The 19,516-nt window shown below is 40.7% G+C and overlaps 1 pseudogene; it reads left to right on the top strand.

The window, feature by feature from the left end:
- The window catches only part of LOC134633485 (kinesin-like protein KIF19), a 40,524-nt pseudogene that overhangs the window by 3,406 nt on the left and 17,602 nt on the right, over positions 1-19,516 (top strand).

Raw genomic sequence — 19,516 nt, 5'->3', positions numbered from 1 at the left:
CCGCCGGCATTTTCATCTTTCAGATGCAATTTCTTACCATTAACTTTAATAATATATAGGTGGAAGAAGTTATACTAACTAAAGTTTTTACTTTTAACATTTAGGCTCAAAGGTGCACAAAAGTGAAGTAGCACAATTGCTTTTCCCTTCCTTTCTTTGCCTTCATGTGACACTGCTTTTCCCTGTTAGACGTATTTTCTTGTGTGGTTTTTTTTTTTTTTTTTTTTTTTTTTTTTTTGTACATGCCTCTTTAATTTGGATCTGAATATATTAAAATACCATCTGTGGTAAAACCGTAGTATGTTTGCCCCTGTGACCACATTAACAGATTATGGAGAGTCTCAAGTAATTAGTGTGTGTATATGTCTATGCGCATATAATTTAGTGCTAATTACATGCACCTTTAATTCAAGAAAATACAGAAATGCTGTTACAAATTGGTGTAAGTTGATACTACTACACAGAACATCCCTCTTCACTGTCACAAACAGTCAGTTTAGTCATTTAACACCAACAGTGGTGTTTTAGCAAATGTGGAAACTATAAAGGTTGGAGAGAAGGTGAACTAGACCCTTTAAAATAGTCACAAAAGGTAATTGAATGCTAAAACCTACTTTAAAAGAAGACATAAATGTAGTAAAATAAATCCAAATGGACACACTTGGAGCATGGTGTTTTATGATCATTAAGTAGGTACTGGAGCTCATCTCATTGGCCTGAAGGGAGACATCGAGCAAATGGTTATCTCGTTTTTCCAGATGTACAGCACAGTAAGGGGCTCAACAGAAACTTGCATCTGCAGTGATCTGTCACAAAGAGACATATCTTTATTTTGTGTTAGCTAGTCCTGGAAACTGAGCGGTCGTTTATATTTTTTTCCTGCACTTATGAGATACTGTAATGATTAGTGAACAGTCATCCATCTAATCCCAGCAGAATTATGCTTCAGTAGCCTTTCAGCTGACCTTCTGGTCATTTATCTTTGCCACACTTTCAAGCTGGACCTAATGTCACTGAATAGAGAGCCCATTTGCTCATTAGCACATCTTTCCACTGTTATTAAAAGTAAACCATACTGTCTACACAACAAACACATTACTAAGTTCAATGGCCTCGCTGATGTCAATACTGTTTAGCCCCTTTCCTGCAAAAGCCTGTCTTCTTTTCCTGTATCTTAACCATTTTCTTCATCATTAGATGGTGGTTCTGATGGACCCCATGGAAGACCCAGACGACATCTTGCGTGCCAATCGCTCGAGGGAGAAGACTTACATGTTTGATGTAGCATTTGACTTCTCCGCTAGTCAGGTTTGTCAGGAGTTAAAGAAAAAAAACAAAAAACTAAATTTAAGCAAATCTTGCACTGTATTCATATCGATGTGTAGCTGTTTATGTATGGCCTGAACCCTTTATTTTCTCCTCCCTATACAGGAGGAAGTGTACCGGGCAACAACAAAAGGCCTAATTGAGGGCCTTATATCAGGCTACAATGCCACTGTGTTTGCCTATGGACCCACAGGTTTGTTTTGTGCGAGTGTATGTGCATTGAACAAGAACCAAGTATATTTCTTAGTACTCAGTCTCAGTGCTCATAGGTGTATCATATACTAATTACATGTGCAACCCTCCTGACCTGTTGTCAGCCTGAGCCAGAGAGTTATTCAGCAAGCTTTTGGGAAAAGGTAGACATCTTATTAACACCTGTTTCACTTTTGATTTTAGCAAAGGCCTGATTAGAAAATGAGTCATGCTCTGCATCCCACATTTCCAGTGGGTAGTCACAGCCTGTCAAAGACTAGTACAGAGCCATTGCTCCATCAAGTTTCCCACCTTTCTCTTGCTTTCATTTTTTGCCTTCTGCCTGGCCATTTCTCCCACACAAGCTCTACTCTTGGCCTCCTCTTATGGAAAGTAAGCACAGAGGTTGTAGCCACTCATGTGTATGCATGTTGTTTCTTCCTTGAAACTACAAAGTTAACACGTTAGGAGCAAATGATTGGCATTTATTTATACTTTAAAATGTTTTTTCACGAATTCACCTAGCTAATTTTGTCCATCACTGGATGCTCACTCCGTGGTTAAGACTGAGTCTATGAGAGGTATTATATTTTGTTTTCAGGTTGTTGAAAGACGTACACCATGTTAGGGACTGACAAGGAGCCAGGCATCTATGTTCGAACTCCGAATGACCTGTTCCGTGCCATTGAGGAGACCAGTGATGACATGCTGTACAGTGTGTCTATGTCCTATCTGGAAGTAAGGCTTTTCATTTTTAAAAGAATTTGTCTCTAGACCTGTATTCTTATCACGAACTCTCAAGTAATGACACATCTAATTGCTCTGCAGTGAGACCCAAAATGTTAGATCCATTACTCTGATTGCTCACTCAGTAATTACCACTAATTTCTTGAGGTATGAACATTAGATATCCATCGCTGGTTCTGTCTACTGTTCAAATGGGATTTTGTTTTTTGGTTTTGTCTCCTTTTTGTTTTGGGGGGGGGGGTTTCCACCTTCACACTGTTCTTGTAACATTTGATGTTGTTAATTAATGCCCGTAGTAGGCAGATACAGCTATCACTTTATTTTTTTCTGGCATCCATGTCACATTTGAAGTGAGCTGAGCATCCTTATCTGCAGCCCAGTAGAGAAATAAATATATATATATATAAAAGAAAACAAAACACCCAGCTTGCCCCTGCGGGCGGTTTATCCTTCAAGCTCGGGTCCTCTACCAGAGGCCTGGGACCTTGAGGGTCCTGCGCAGTATCTTAGCTGTTCCCAGGACTGCGCTCTTCTGGACAGAGATCTCCGATGTTGTTCCCGGGATCTGCTGGAGCCACTCGCCTAGCTTGGGAGTCACCGCACCTAGTGCTCCGATTACCACGGGGACCACCGTTACCTTCACCCTCCACATCCTCTCGAGCTCTTCTCTGAGCCCTTGGTATTTCTCCAGCTTCTCGTGTTCCTTCTTCCTGATATTGCTGTCATTCGGGACCGCTACATCGATCACTACAGCCGTCTTCTTCTGTTTGTCTACCACCACTATGTCCGGTTGGTTAGCCACCACCATTTTGTCCGTCTGTATCTGGAAGTCCCACAGGATCTTAGCTCGGTCATTCTCCACCACCCTTGGGGGCGTCTCCCATTTTGACCTCGGAACTTCCAGGCCATATTCGGCACAGATGTTTCTGTATACTATGCCGGCCACTTGGTTATGGCGTTCCATGTATGCCCTGCCTGCTAGCATCTTGCACCCTGCTGGTATGTGCTGGATTGTCTCAGGGGCATCTTTACACAGCCTGCACCTGGGGTCTTGCCTGGTGTGATAGACCCCAGCCTCTATGGATCTTGTACTCAGAGAAGAGAAGAAGAGCCAACCTTCAATTTTGAAAATTCCCAGTTTATTCCCATAAATTCCCGTTAATTCCCGTTTATTCCCATGGAAAGTTTCCATCTTTGAAAATTCCGGGAATTTTGCAACCCTAGTTTTGACTAGTATATGTTGACTAGTATATGTTGAAGCATTAATAAGTGTATGTTACTGGCCTGTATGTTTTGTATCTTTGAATGATTCTTATTGTTGGAAATGTGGCTTTTTGTAACAACATCAAATGCAGTTTAGGTCATCTGGACACATTTCATTCCTTCCTGAAACAGCTCCCATGAACTGAATTGGTTGATGGGCACTTAAAAAGGGATGTGGTAGCTGTTCTGTTCACCGAACGTGCGGAGAAAATAAAAGCAAACTGTTTCTTTTCTAAATAGTTTTTGCAGAGGAAGTTGTAGTTTGGGTCTTTTTATTTATTCTTCTGTTCACAAATTGTTTTGGGGTTTGTTTGTTTTTTCACCCAAAGAGATCTCATTTTGATCAGCCTGTCTCTGCAGGGTTTTTTAATCTTCTTATGCTCAGTGTCTAGGTTTTATTTTTCATTTTATTTTATTTTCATATTGCCTAGTCTCAGATACGCAGCATCATTTTTAAGACTCAGATATTTCTTCCAGGAGTCGCCTCTTCACTGTTGGCATGTTTTGCGGGCATCTTTTAATGAATCTGCTGATTGAGGACCTGCGAGGCGCCTGTTTGTCAAACTAGAAACTTTTATGTACATACATGTCTTTCTCAGTCGAGTACTGGAAACTCCCAGCTCTCTTTCTGTGTTGGTTAGATTTAGTCTGTGTTGTTATCTCACTGGAGTAATACACACCATTGCATTTAGTTTTTGTGGCAGTTTTTCCACATAAATTTGTCTCTATTTCTTAAAAGTTTGAGTTTTACTGTTTTTTGGGGGACAATTTTAGACTGTAATAACATACAAATGCTGAAGCCTGAGTCGCTCAACTAGTACAATGTTTAGAGGTTGTTTAGTTTCCAGCTGTGCTAACTTATTTGATTCATAAAAAAATATTTTTTAACCTAATAAACTCGCATTAGTTTTGAACAGTTTTGCACTAGAGCACAGGTTTGATGGTTTCCTGAAAATGGGCTTGGGTATGCCTATGTAGATATTCTATTAAAATTCAGATTATCAATTAAATGTTATTAAAAACAAATATGCGTTTGCTTCTCAGTAGATGAAAGTTACTGAGCAATTATATTGTGATTTGAATACATTACAAGGGAATAATAGTACAGTCGACCCCCGGTATTTACAGGGGGTAAGGACCACAAGCTCGCGTGAATAGCTGAAATCCTCAAATACTTGAGACCCTCTCTTAAAATGTTGATATATTTCAGCTTCCCAAGCTGCATTTTCTTTCCCGGGAGCTTTGTGTTTGGAATTTCGACATTTTATAGATATTTTGCTGTGTTTACATTAATATGAATATTTGAAAAAAAATTTCTACCATAAAAATTTATTTAGTCATGAAAATAAAATTAAAATGATTAGGAAATATTTTAGATATGCCCTACGAAAAAATCTGCGAATACTGAACGTGAATAGGCGGGGGTCGATTGTAGAGACCATTGCTCAGTCCATGTCATTCTTGTCTCTTGTCATCATTACTTCAGCACATTGCTATAAATTGACAACAGTAACTGGAAACTATTCTTGGGTACTGGATTTACATGTGCCTTTATATAGAAAGGTTCAGTACTTTTAGGTGTTTGTTACCTTTGCCTTTGTCAGTGGATGATGAACCACAGATAAAACCACAGGCTGAGGATGGCGGTTTCACTGTTGGCTGTGGTTCCACACCTCATTATTGACAAGCAGGTACAGCTCACTCTGTGTGTTCAGCAACAAAAGCCTTAATAGCCCTGGGTACAATAGAGCTGGTTCACTTGACTCTGACAGAAGAAACTTATCCTGGCTGGTGTGAATTAGTACAGCTACAGGCTTCAAGAGGTCATTTAGGCTTTTCCTCACTTTGAAAATACAAAAACTCTCTTGAATGCTTAGCCTTACAGTAAGCATTCAAGAGATCTAATTACAATTTTCACCACGTCATTTAGCAAGATATTTGAATGTTTTTGTTGGTTTGGGTTTTTTCTGTTTTAAGTAAACATGAAAAGAATCTTTGAAAGTAACTTTGTCATTGAGGTTATTTCTATGATTTTAAGTGAACAATTTATCTGTTATAGTTTTGCAACAAGATCTGCAAAAGATGGCAGCACAAAAATACAAATAAATGTGTCAGATTTATTCAGAAATGTTCAGGCTGTCAGGAAAGAAAAGAAATTTTGAGAAGAAAACAAAAAGGAAAAGCTCCAGGCAAAAGAAAACAAAATGAGGAATACAAACAGAGAGATGAAAAATGAATATGAAATATGAAAAGAGCACAAAATGAAAATGGCACAATAGACGTACTTGTTGGATACAAATTTAACCTCTCAGAGTGGGCTTTGCATCTGACATCAAAATGACATTTTGTGTTTTCAGTGCCAGACTCTATCATTATGTTCAGTGGCTGACAATGTTATTGAAGCCTAGCTTTTAGTAGCGCTCTCGGTGGGTGGAAGTTAAAATGTTCCTATTAGGAAGCCTAGTCGCTGAGTCTGGATGCTCTCTGACCTGTATTGAACTCATCGGGATGAATCCTGAAACAAGTGTGTGCGTGACATGTGTGTTTGCTGTTTCCAGGGAGCAATCTGTTACCGCTGCTGCCTCACCACAAAGAGTTTAAATGCCATTTTATAGCCTTACTGAGCGAAGTGCACACATCTGTTTTGGTTTCAGTCTATGCAGGAGGCCTGAAAGGCTGAATGAAGCCTTTTCCATGGATGTTCACAGTTAATTTGTGTCTGTAACCTAGCTTTTTGATCTTTATTGCAGATCCATTGATATATATTCTGTTTGTTATTAGATCTGCAATGAGATGATCCGTGACCTGCTGAATCCATCCTCAGGCTTCTTAGACCTAAGAGAAGATTCTAAGGGAGTTATTCAGGTTGCTGGAATCACAGAGGTGTCCACCATCAATGCTCAAGAGGTGAGTCAGTTTACCTTTCCAAGCACTACATGACCCATTTATTTCAATCAAAACACTCAGAAATTACAAAGAGCAGAAATATCTCACACCTGTGTTTTTCTAGATCATTGAGCTCCTCATGAAGGGCAACAAACAGCGCACCCAGGAGCCAACAGCCGCCAATCAGAGGTCATCTCGCTCCCACGCTGTGCTGCAAGTAGCTGTCAAACAGCAGAGCCGCTGTCGTGACGTTCTGCAGGAGGTCCGCTTTGCACGCCTCTTCATGATTGACCTCGCCGGCTCCGAACGAGCAGCACAGGTGTGTGTGTGTGTGTGTGTGTGTGTGTGTTGTTGTCTAATCTAATTGTCTAATCGTATGTATCAGTGTGAGTGAAGCTACTTTCATCAAGTGCTTCCGAAGTCAAGTTTCAAGGCTGTGGCTAATGTGATGTGTCTGTATACAGTACAAGGGTTTGCTCCATGAGTCGTGTCTCCATGGGGAACAATGAATGATTTCTTCAGAGGATGGAGGTTACCATAAATCTTAGGAGACTTATAAAAAATATAATATAATCTGAGTCCCTTGATCCAGTAGGATATGTCCACCAGTGGCCACCAGTTTTTGTTTTTTCATTTTAACATATATTTGTGACACAAGTTCCCCCATTTTGCTCTGTCTTATGATAGCTAAGAATCCTTAAATAATTCCAATTTGATTCTAAAAGTAAACTGTTTCAACATTGTTCAAAGGCACAGCTCTAGTGTTGGCACACACATTAATCTTAAACATTTTGATCGTCCCTGCTAATAATCAAACAGAGGAACAAAGAGAGAAACTTAATACAGATTTTATCACAGCACACTGTTATAGGCAACTACCCCGTAGTGAATGGTGAAATACATTAAAGTTTATCTCTGACTTAAACAGCTACAACAGCAGTCAACTTTTTGATACATGTTTTGATTCAGTTGCAGCGACATACCTACAACCTCTACCTAAGTAGAGTCAAAAACAGTTCATAGTGGACTTAAATTTGACAGGTGGTCAGAAACATGAATCCCGTAACTGTGTTAATGGTATCACAACTCATTTCTTTTCATAAATGAAATCTGATGTCTGCACTTTTTTTCTTTTTTTAGACAACACTGTTTTGTTTTCCAGGAATTTATGAAAAATGTTCTAGATATTTCTACAGCAAACTAACACAAAATAAAGAATTGGAAGATAACATATTAAAGCACATTCTTTATAAAGAAAATAAGAATGACAGATATAAAAGCGAAGAACAGTCCATGGAATTTTTTTTTGTATTGTCACACTGGTATTTGTCAATACAGCGATGAAGAGAATCTGCGAGCCAATTCATTTTCTGGGATGTATTATCGCCTTGACCTTCTCTTTGCAAGCGGTTAAGTGAGAAAAACTCAAGTACTTGTTCAGTTGTTGTTTTTTTTCTTTTTGGCAGCTGTTCAGGTTGAGACTGCTTTATTCCTTCATTTGAATAGCTTGTCACTGATGCTCATTTTACCACAGGCTTGTTCTTCTTCACCATGAGATAATCATGCGGTCAGGCTGTGAGAGCACTTATTTGCCATGGAGACTATTTGAATGATTGAAAGGCATAATATTGATGAGTTGTGCATTACAAGGTTGAGCATACCTCACAGGTGTTAGTCACATGAAGCTGCAAAGAACATTTTTTCTCCCTGTAAACAAGAGGCATCCATGTAGTTAGCAAAAGGTGAGGTTGTGTTATTTTAGTACTAGGTGGACCAAGGACCTAATGCCATCTATTGGACAGGAGTGGAAACATGTCAACTACACACCGAAAGAAACGGCCAACAATAGCTTACTAATGTTGACACTCCCCCGGTGTCTGGGGTTGTAAAGCCTGTGAAAACATAGTTTAAATATCACCATCATTAATGAATCCTCTATTTAGTATAACTTATTAATTTAAAATGTTTAAACTGTGTTAATCTGTTGATACTTATTCAGTTTTTTTGTCAGTGCCACCCAAAAGTGTTATCATAATACATAATACTGATACCATAAATTTGGATATCTGCCGATACTGAACAGTTTTTTTAATATCTTGCTGTTTTTTGTATAAGTTCATACTAAAGTTAAAAAAAAACAAAACACTAAAGCTATTCTGTTATACCTGTATGCAAAAAATCCTCTGCACCCAAAATATTTCATAGTTCAGCAATACTGATCAATCTAATAAACATAAACCTACTCCATCCTCCCTATTCTGGTATTTTAAAGAGTAAGCAACCTAACTAATAGGGTTCTAAAACTCCCAGCAAAAAAATAAATAAATTAGGGAACCACCCTCCACCTCATGATGCTTAATTGACATCAACTTTAATTTGATGCAGTGTGAAAAAAATGCACAGAAATCAATTATTTTTCAAGAATAATTAAATAGATTCAACATCTTTCTTCAACAGAATTGCAGACTGCACAGATGGTACCTTCCCAAAGGAAAAAGTACTAGCTTACCAGGGTATATTAGACTTAATAGTTACTATATACAGTAATGGACTAATATACATTTTACATCAGATTAAAACTTTGGGTGTAAGATTCAGATAATTATTTATTAAAAACTAGACATTTTAAATGAGAATAAGAAAGAAAAGTGTGTATTTGTGCCCCCTTTTCCCTGTTAATGCCCTATTGGCCCCCCTGGCTAAACTTTGCTAGATCCGCCCCTGCACAGTTACCAGCCGTCAGCTACGTAGAAAAGGATCCTGGTGTAGAACGTAAATAAATTCTAACAACAACTTATCAAGCTTAAACGTGCTGCTGTTGTTCAGCCGCTGGTTTCCTCTTTCTGGCGCGAAGTGGGCAATAAACAAACAAGAGAGACGGACTCGCGACAGAAAAGCCGATCAGCGGATCATTAATCCGTTTCATGACTGAAGTAGCAACAGGAGAGGGAGGGAGAGAGAAGAGGCAGTCGCTCCATATATCGGTTGTTAAGCTTAACGCGGGAATGCTTTACAAACATTCAGAGATGAACTTACACACTTGCTTTACTTCTCTCTGGGATCACTTCCTCGGAGATGAAATGCCGGGTGGAAGCGAAGCTACAAATACACACAGCCGCTCTATCACGTGACGCATACTGGAGCGACGTGCCACAGTTATGAGCCGAGTTACGCCATGTCACAAGTTTTGTGAGGTGCTTTTTTGATATTTAATGGATCGGATTACATTTTTTTATTTCTCTCCGATGTCCGATCCAGTAATTTAAGTCAGTATCGGACCGATACGTAATATCGGATCGGTCCATCTCTAATAATAATATTACTGTTATATTATTATTATTATTATTATTATTATTATTATTATTATTATTATTATCATTATTATTATATTACTTAAATCACCTTCAGAGCAGTAAAAGAAAAGGGGGAATATTTTCCTTTTTTTTAAAAGCATATTTAAAGTTTTCTCATTACTCATCCATTTTTATTTTATTTTATCAGACTCAAAATAGAGGTCAGCGTTTGAAAGAAGGGGCCCACATCAACCGTTCCCTCCTGGCTTTGGGCAACTGCATTAACGCCCTGAGTGACAAAAATGGGAACAAGTATGTCAACTATCGAGACAGCAAGTTGACTCGTCTCCTGAAGGTACAGTCCTCTAAAGGTTTATATGGGACTGTGGTGGGGCGTGGTCTGCGGTGCCGTGCAGGGAGGGCGGACGCACCTGCACGGCATCCTTAATCACGCCCGCCGAGTTAAAAACACGGGGAATCAGGGGTTGGTGGGTCGTGGTGTGATGTGAAATCAATAAAATGGCTCTGACCCATGGACCCGCCGTGTCTCATTCACACCACACTGGTGCCGAAACCCAGGAGATGGCACGGCGGGTCCTTATCGGAGCCAGGGAAGGGAGGAGCTGGCCCAGATGGTGGCCGAAATAGCGGCCACCCAGCAGGAGCAGGCGGCGGAGGTGCGCCGCCAACAGGAAGAGCTGCGGAAGGAGAGCGAACGCCACCTGGGGAGGATGGCGGAGCTGGCAGCGCTGCTCCAGGCCTGGGCGACCTCGACGCCGCCACCCCCACCGGGGTATCCTGACGGTGGGAAAGCGGTGGAGGAGCTGTGTGGGGCACCTCGGCAGCCGGAGGTGGTGGACGAGGCACGCGGGGGTCCGAGCCTGCCGGAGGAGGAGGAACAGCCGGGTGAAGGGCGGTGGAGGAGCCGCTCCAACCGGAGGCGGAAGACGAGGCGGGCGAGGGTCTGCGCCGGCCGGAGGAAGAGGTGCCGCGCGAGTGGCTGCTTGAGCCGGGAGTGGCGGTGGTGACGGAGGAGCCGTGCGAGGGGCTGCTCCAGCCGGGAGCGGCGGCGGTGGTGACGGAGGAGCCGTGCGATGGGCTGCTCCAGCCCGGGGCCGCGGTGACGGAGGAGACAGAGGTCCCCGTGCCAGGGGAAGTTACTCGGTTGGAGCCGGCCAGCGAGGCGTGCGCCATGCTTGAGGTCGGTGTGCTCGCCAGACCGGCCTCACCGTCACCAGAGGCCGGTGCACGCCGGACATCTGCCCAGCCGCCTGTGAGCTTGGGCTCACGACTGTGCAGGTACCGGCCGCACCGCGTCCACCTGCCACGCGGCCGACCTCCGAACCAGCTCCGCCGGCACCGCTGGATTCGCGGGCGGCCACCTGAACTCGCACCTCCCCGTCGCTTGGCCGGGGCCCGGGGGCGCAGACGGTCCGGGCTGATTCCCTCTCCCACTCACGGTGGGGAGTAGGTAGGTTCGGCCGGATGGCTCCCCGGCCTCAATCGGGCGATGGGGGTATGTGGTGGGGCGTGGTCTGCGGTGCCGTGCAGGGAGGGCGGACGCACCTGCACGGCATCCTTAATCACGCCCGCCGAGTTAAAAACACGGGGAATCAGGGGTTGGTGGGTCGTGGTGTGATGTGAAATCAATAAAATGGCTCAAAACACTGACCCATGGACCCGCCGTGTCTCATTCACACCACAGGGACCAACTGTGTTGATGATTTAGATGTTTTTTGTGTGTGTATTTATATTTATCAATCTTTGTTTTAAACAAAAGGACTCCTTGGGCGGAAACAGCCGAACGGTCATGATAGCCCATATTAGCCCTGCCTCTGTAGCTTTTGAGGAGTCTCGTAACACACTGACATATGCAGGCCGTGCCAAAAGTATTCGAACACGGGTGAGCTGAGTAATATTTTATATGTCTCAGTATTGCTTCACTCTAGCAGAAGTTCATTTAGATCTCCACTGGTCATCCTCCTGTCTTGTCTCTTCCTCCTGCTCTTCTTCCTCCTCCTCCTCCTCCTCCTCCTCCTCCTCCTCAGACTAGCTGCAAAGCTCCTCGGTGCCTGGCAAAAATTCTTCTTCGCTCTCAGAAGTATCTCCACTGCTTGTGGTATCTTTTTCACTTCCAGAAGAGTCCAAAACTGCAGCAACAGCCTCCTCTAAACTGAGTACACGCTTCATTGTGTCTGTGCAGAAATGACCACTAAGACCAGGCTGCAAAGTATTCTCATAAAATTCAAAGGGGCACCTGAATCAACATGCTATACCATGCATCCAATAAGAGAGAGGAGGCTCAAAAAAAAAAAACATAAACACACCATCTTTGGCCTTTGATCTCTCTCCCTCCCTCCCTCTCTCTCTCACACACTCACACTCACACACACACACACACACACACACACACAAAAGACAATTTTATGGTGGTTAGCTGTTTTATTGTCATGCATTTTGCATAGTAAGATAACCATGTCCTGCATTCAAAACCACTGAAAATGTCTATGGGGGTGCTGTGCCTAATATTGTGCTCATTTGATCCAAAACCTATTTTTCCTTTATTTTGAAGGCAGACGCTTAGATCCATTAGGTATTCACAAGAAAAGCATTATCACATGTCAGGATTACAGTATGTTGAAAATATGTGATTATAATGGGAGTCAGTGGGGCCCAAAATGGTACGAGGGATATAGGAGGTAACACATATGTGAATCTCCTTTACTATACACCACACAGTAGAGGGGATCATTGAATTTTAAAAATAATCCTAAAACACACATCCTGGCCAAGTTTCATGCAACTAGTCTTTAAAATGACTGATATATTGAGAATCAAAAATCCAAAGTTACCCAAAATGGTCCCTTTTTTCACGAGGAACAATTAAATCAGTGCTAATGGGGAAAAGTAGTGTTTCTCTGTTAACTAGCTTTCTTTCTGTTGTGTGAATGGAGATTAAAAATAACAGTGAAAAGAAATTAGCTGTGTCTCCACAGAGCGGCAGCAGATTTTAAAGGGGGTCCAGAACATTGCAGTAAAAGCAGCACGTCGGCGCTCCAAAGCGCTCGAGGTGGATGTCTTGCAGTTACCTCCTGCACCATCTCCCCTGGACCCCAAGAAGCAGAAGAGCAACCTTTCTTTAAGCAAAGCTCCCTCTAGAGGTTTGCCAATGAGGCACGTCAGGCAGCCCAGCCCCGAGCTGAGACACTTCAGACGATAACCTGTCCAGCAGCACCGGGGAGGGACCTGGTTTGCATTTAATCGTCCAGATTAAAAGAAAGTAGATTATTAAAAAAAACTCCTAGTCAAGATCACTGGTTCAAAGTGATCTTGTATTGTTATTTAGACATTTTTTTTATTTTTATTTTAGAACAAAACAAGGTAATAAGCATTTAGTGTAAGCAAAACATGATAAACCTGATATGGCACTATATGACATTTAGTGTGCTTCTGCGAAAAAATAGTAACGTATCAAAATGAATGTCAGTGGTAATCTTTGGACCATCCAAAGGCCTAATTATAATTACAATCAAATATTACTTCAAATGTATTTTATGGAAAATATTCAAGTTTTTTGTTTTTTTCCGCTAAAAAAGCAGTGCGCTCATGTGACGAAACTGGGATATAAAGGGTTAAAATCCGCGAAATATAATGAAAACTTTATATGAATATTTCAAGGAGAAGTAGTTTTAAAAGATTGGCTAATTTAAAGTGGAAAAAAATATTAATATATAATCTTTTTATAGCACTTTTTATGGCGTGGTCGATTTTTGGCTCTAGGGTGTCGAAAGGGAGTCTTTTTTTACATGAGCTCCTGCAGAAAAACTAACGGCCGATCAAAATGAATGTCCTCCCTATTCTGGTATTTTAAAGAGTAAGCAACCTAACTAATAGGGTTCTAAAACTCCCAGCAAAAAAATAAATAAATTAGGGAACCACCCTCCACCTCATGATGCTTAATTGACATAATCAACTTTAATTTGATGCAGTGTGAAAAAAATGCACAGAAATCAATTATTTTTCAAGAATAATTAAATAGATTCAACATCTTTCTTCAACAGAATTGCAGACTGCACAGATGGTACCTTCCCAAAGGAAAAAGTACTAGCTTACCAGGGTATATTAGACTTAAGAGTTACTATATACAGTAATGGACTAATATACATTTTACGTCAGATTAAAACTTTGGGTGTAAGATTCAGATAATTATTTATTAAAAACTAGACATTTTAAATGAGAATAAGAAAGAAAAGTATGTATTTGTGCCCCCTTTTCCCTGTTAATGCCCTATTGGTCCCCCTGGCTAAACTTTGCTAGATCCGCCCCTGCACAGTTACCAGCCGTCAGCTACGTAGAAAAGGATCCTGGTGTAGAACGTAAATAAATTCTAACAACAACTTATCAAGCTTAAACGTGCTGCTGTTGTTCAGCCGCTGGTTTCCTCTTTCTGGCGCGAAGTGGGCAATAAACAAACAAGAGAGACGGACTCGCGACAGAAAAGCCGATCAGCGGATCATTAATCCGTTTCATGACTGAAGTAGCAACAGGAGAGGAAGGGAGAGAGAAGAGGCAGTCGCTCCATATATCGGTTGTTAAGCTTAACGCGGGAATGCTTTACAAACATTCAGAGATGAACTTACACACTTGCTTTACTTCTCTCTGGGATCACTTCCTCGGAGATGAAATGCCGGGTGGTAGCGAAGCTACAAATACACACAGCCGCTCTATCACGTGACGCATACTGGAGCGACGTGCCACAGTTATGAGCCGAGTTACGCCATGTCACAAGTTTTGTGAGGTGCTTTTTTGATATTTAATGGATCGGATTACATTTTTTTTATTTCTCTCCGATGTCCGATCCAGTAATTTAAGTCAGTATCGGACCGATACGTAATATCGGATCGGTCCATCTCTAATCATAATATTACTGTTATATTATTATTATTATTATCATTATTATTATTATATTACTTAAATCACCTTCAGAGCAATAAAAGAAAAGGGGGAATATTTTCCTTTTTTTAAAAGCATATTTAAAGTTTTCTCATTACTCATCCATTTTTATTTTATTTTATCAGACTCAAAATAGAGGTCAGCGTTTGAAAGAAGGGGCCCACATCAACCGTTCCCTCCTGGCTTTGGGCAACTGCATTAACGCCCTGAGTGACAAAAATGGTAACAAGTATGTCAACTATCGAGACAGCAGGTTGACTCGTCTCCTGAAGGTACAGTCCTCTAAAGGTTTATATGGGACCAACTGTGTTGATGATTTAGATGTTTTTTTTGTGTGTATTTATATTTATCAGTCTTTTTTTTTTTTTTTTTTTTTTTTTAACTTTTATTTAACATTTTTTCTCCAACAAATACAGGACTGGTCCACATCCAAAATAATAACACTGCACAGCCCTAAAATATTACAACATTATGTCCATAAATTATTGTCCATTAGGGTCCAGTTTACAAGTTACTCCCAGTGCTTCCAGTGGTTTCTTCCATTTGTCCACAAAAATTCGGGAGCTCCCATCAATATAATGTCCCAACCTGATCAAAGTCATAACATCAATGATGAGCGACTTCCAGAGAAAAATGGAGGGAGGCTCAGCTCCCACCCATCTCAACATAATACTTTTCTTGGCCAACAGTGACTGAATTACATGCTCATGTTGTACCAGTGGGACAGGGATATATCCCAATAAGCACATTAATGGGTTTTCTGTCACCTGATGACCAATGGCTGTACTAATATTGGCGCAGACCTCCTTCCAAAATGATTGAATAATAGCACAATCCCACAAACAATGGAATCTAGTGCCCACTCTGACCTTACACTTGAGACAATTTGGAGATGTTCCCATATTATACTTACTATAAATATACGGAGAAATATATACATTGTGCAAAATTTTGTACTGCAGTTCTTTAAATCGGTTACACACAGAGATTTTAGATGGAAGGAGCAGGATTTTGTCCCATGCCTGTATATCTATTTCACATTTAAGCAACGTCCCCCAAGATTTTCTCAACCATGCCAGTTTATCCACAATTAGGGCATAAATCTCTGAATAAAACTTTGATACAAAATGTTTATGCTCCCTATTATCCAGAAAGAATTTCTCCAACCGAAAAGAGGCTGTTGAGATTTGTAATGATTTGGCATTTTTTAACACATAATTTCTCAATTGCAAATACTTATAAAACTCAGTCTTTGACATAGAATACTGGGACTTTAAGGATTCAAATGATTTAAACTCACCATGTTTAAAGAGGTCATAAAACCTCTTTACACCTACTTTATGCCATCCCACAAAGCTCGACCCTATGTTTTGCGGCAGAAGGTCTGGATTATTTCTAAATGTTGACAAAATATTAAACGGAAGACTACTGTTAAAAAGTTTTCTCAGTTTTCCCCACGTCCACAAAGCATTATATATTACTGGGTTATACTTTATTACGTGAGGTAAGTCATTTAGACGTTTCCCTAAAAAATTAACAGGTGAGGATGGTTTACATAATACTTCCTCAATATTTAACCATGGCAGGTCAGAATGTTCATGTATCCAGGAAGAAAGAATCCTCGCTTGTATTGAGAGAACGTAATTTTCTATGTTTGGCACTCCCCACCCGCCCAGATCTTTCGGTAACTGTAATGTCTCCAATTTAATTTTGGGTTTTCTTCCTGCCCAAATGAAATTCACCATAGCCTTGTTAATTGCTTTAATATCTTCTGATTTCAAAATTGCAAACAACATGCCTGTGGGATATAGTATTTTCGGTAGGATTACCATCTTAATGAGATTTATTCTTCCCAAAAATGATATTGGAAGTGCCCTCCATCTTGTCAGCATCTCTCGAAGATCTTGAACCATTCCATTAATATTTTCTCTATATAAGTGACCAACATTTGGTGTAACTTTAACTCCCAAATATACAAAACCTGATGGTGCCCAGTGAAAGGGTTTAACATATGAAGGTTCAGTGTCCCTTCCACTACACAAAGTCATTATAACAGATTTATCAAAATTTACCATGTATCCAGATATAAGACCAAAGTCCTTGATACACCTAGTAAGAACAGGTAGAGAGTTAGCAGGGTCAGTCAGTGTCAGAAGAATATCGTCTGCATAAAGCAGAATTTTATGTTGTCTTTCCCCAATTTTAACTCCAGGAACACTCGAATTTTGTCTAATGGCCAAAGGCTCAATGGCCAAAGCAAATAGTAATGGTGACAGTGGACTACCTTGTGCTGTACCTCTGCTCAATGTAATTGGGGAGGATAACAGGCCGTTAGTTAACACTGATGCTATTGGTGATTTGTACATAATTTTGATCCACCCCAGAAAGTTTTTTCCAAACCCAAATCTTCTCAATATTTCAAACATATATTCCCATTCAATTCTATCAAATGCCTTTTCGGCATCCATAGAAACGACAACCCCAGAGATCTGATGAAAATTTAAAAAGTGAATAATATTAAATAGACGTCGGGTGTTATTGTAAGAATTCCTCCCCTTAATAAAGCCTGTCTGGTCAGCATGCACAATAGAGCACATTACTTTTTCTAGCCTAAGAGCCAGTATCTTTGAAAGTATCTTATTATCAACACCAAGAAGGCTAATAGGCCTGTAAGATGAGCATGATTCCGGATTTTTATCTTTTTTAGCTATCAATGTTATATTAGCCTGGTACATAGATTCTGGGAGTTTCGATTCTTCAAATGCTTTATTAAAAACCCTTAGTAATAAACTATTTAACTTCACTTTCATTACCTTAAAAAATTCTACTGGAAAGCCATCTGCCCCAGGACATTTCCCTGACTGGAGTGCAGATATCGCTTTATCCACCTCTATCAATGTTATGGGTGACTCCAGCAGGCTAAAAAAAAAAAAAAGATTGATAGCCTATCAATCTTTTTTTTAAACAAAAGGACTCCTTGGGTGGAAACAGCCGAACGCTCATGATAGCCCATATTAGCCCTGCCTCTGTAGCTTTTGAGGAGTCTCGTAACACACTGACATATGCAGGCCGTGCCAAAAGTATTCGAACACGGGTGAGCTGAGTAATATTTTATATGTCTCAGTATTGCTTCACTCTAGCAGAAGTTCATTTAGCAGTAAAAAATAAATGATTGTAGCTTCAACTCAACTTTCTGCAGTTAGAAATCCAACTTCTATTGTATAATTCATAGATCCAAAGTATAGTTCAAGTATTCTTTTTCATCTTTGTGCTTTAGGTGAAGAAGAACATGATAAATGTGTCATACCACATTGCTCAGTACACCAATATCATCTCAGACCTGCGCTGCGAGATCGAGCGGCTGAAAAAGAAAAAGAAGATTGCCGAACAGGCGAGTCGCCAGCTTAATTCTGACCGAGCTGACATCTGCAATGTTCAGGGTAAGGTCTCGCACTCACCGCTGACTTTAATATTTGAAAAATACCTGCTTTTTGAGCTCTTTGAGTCTAATCTCCATCCCTTCCCTTCCCTCCAGCCAGCAGAGTCGAGAGGAGATGGATCTGTTGAGGGAGCAGCTTCTGGATGCTTTCCGCCAACAGATGGAGATCAGGAAGAGCCTGATGGAGCTGGAAAACGACAACATGGAGCTCCAGATTGCCACCTCTAATAATCTTTTAACTATTACAGAGTCAGTGTCAAGCATTTTTGTCATGTTTCTCCCTTCTTTATCCAACAGTATTTATCCAGTATTTTTCTTTGTAACATTATTTAATCCAGCCATTTGATAATATGTTGAAAACTCACAGCATGTGCTTGTCGTGCTTAAAGTTCCCTGAAAGTGTCAGTGTTTGTGGATTATATAAATATAAATTATTGTAAGTCTGATCAAAAAAACAACATAAATCAAACGTAATAATGAATTTTATTGGCCACATTTTTTTTTCTTTTCTTTTTTTTTCAACTATGTACTTTCAAATATGCCTTAATTAACCAGATATTTTTGTCTCTGTCAGTTACAATGTGTAATTTTCTTCTCTTAGCTGGGAACAGGAGCGCAGCAGGAGAAAGTGGTGTGTGGAGAGGAGGAAGGAAAGTGTCAATAAGGATGAAAGCGAGAAAGACTCTGATTCCTCAGAGTTAGAGGTGGGTTTTTATAATCGATTTATCGATTAAAATCGATTCTGGCTTGGATAACTTGAAATCGATTCATTAAAATCCTGAATCGATTTTTTAATATAAATTTATTTTGCCCGAAATGCCAGAATCTCAGGTGAAACCTCACAAAATTTCAACAACCACCAAACAGCTAAGACAGTAAATGAGAGCAGGTACACGCATTCTGCACAAAGACGTAAATACACAGCGCGGACCCGCGGATCAGAATCAGTGAGATGTCGCCTTTCTCACCTGACGGCACGGACACGCTGAAAGGCGACAGCTCGCTGATTCTGATGTTTCGGCGGGTCTGCGCTTTGTGTTTACGCCCTTTTTGCGCTGATTCTAAAGCTGTTAGTTTTATCTCTCTCCAAACAATATTGACCGAACCAGCAGCAAAAGAAGATCCAAACTACGCTTCACATCAACATCGTCATGAATTCACTCTGACTTTTACTATTATGCTTCTCCCACGATAAAAATCACACTTCATGCACAGCTCTCTCTCTCTCTCTCTCTCTCTCTCTCTCTCTCTCTCTCTCTCTCTCTCTCTCTCTCTCTCTCTCTCTCTCTCTCTCTCTCTCTCTCTCTCTCTCTCTCTCTCTCTCTCTCTCTCTCTCTCTCTCTCTCTCTCTCTCTCAAGTCTACCGTTGTTTAAAGCGCTGTCGGCCGCTGTTTTTTTTTTTTTTTTTCGTTATACT

Source organism: Pelmatolapia mariae, linkage group LG8, assembly GCF_036321145.2.
Source record: "Pelmatolapia mariae isolate MD_Pm_ZW linkage group LG8, Pm_UMD_F_2, whole genome shotgun sequence".
Lineage (NCBI taxonomy): Eukaryota > Metazoa > Chordata > Actinopteri > Cichliformes > Cichlidae > Pelmatolapia > Pelmatolapia mariae.
The sequence above is the reverse complement of the archived record's forward strand: the minus strand, read 5'-3'. Positions and strand labels throughout refer to the sequence as shown.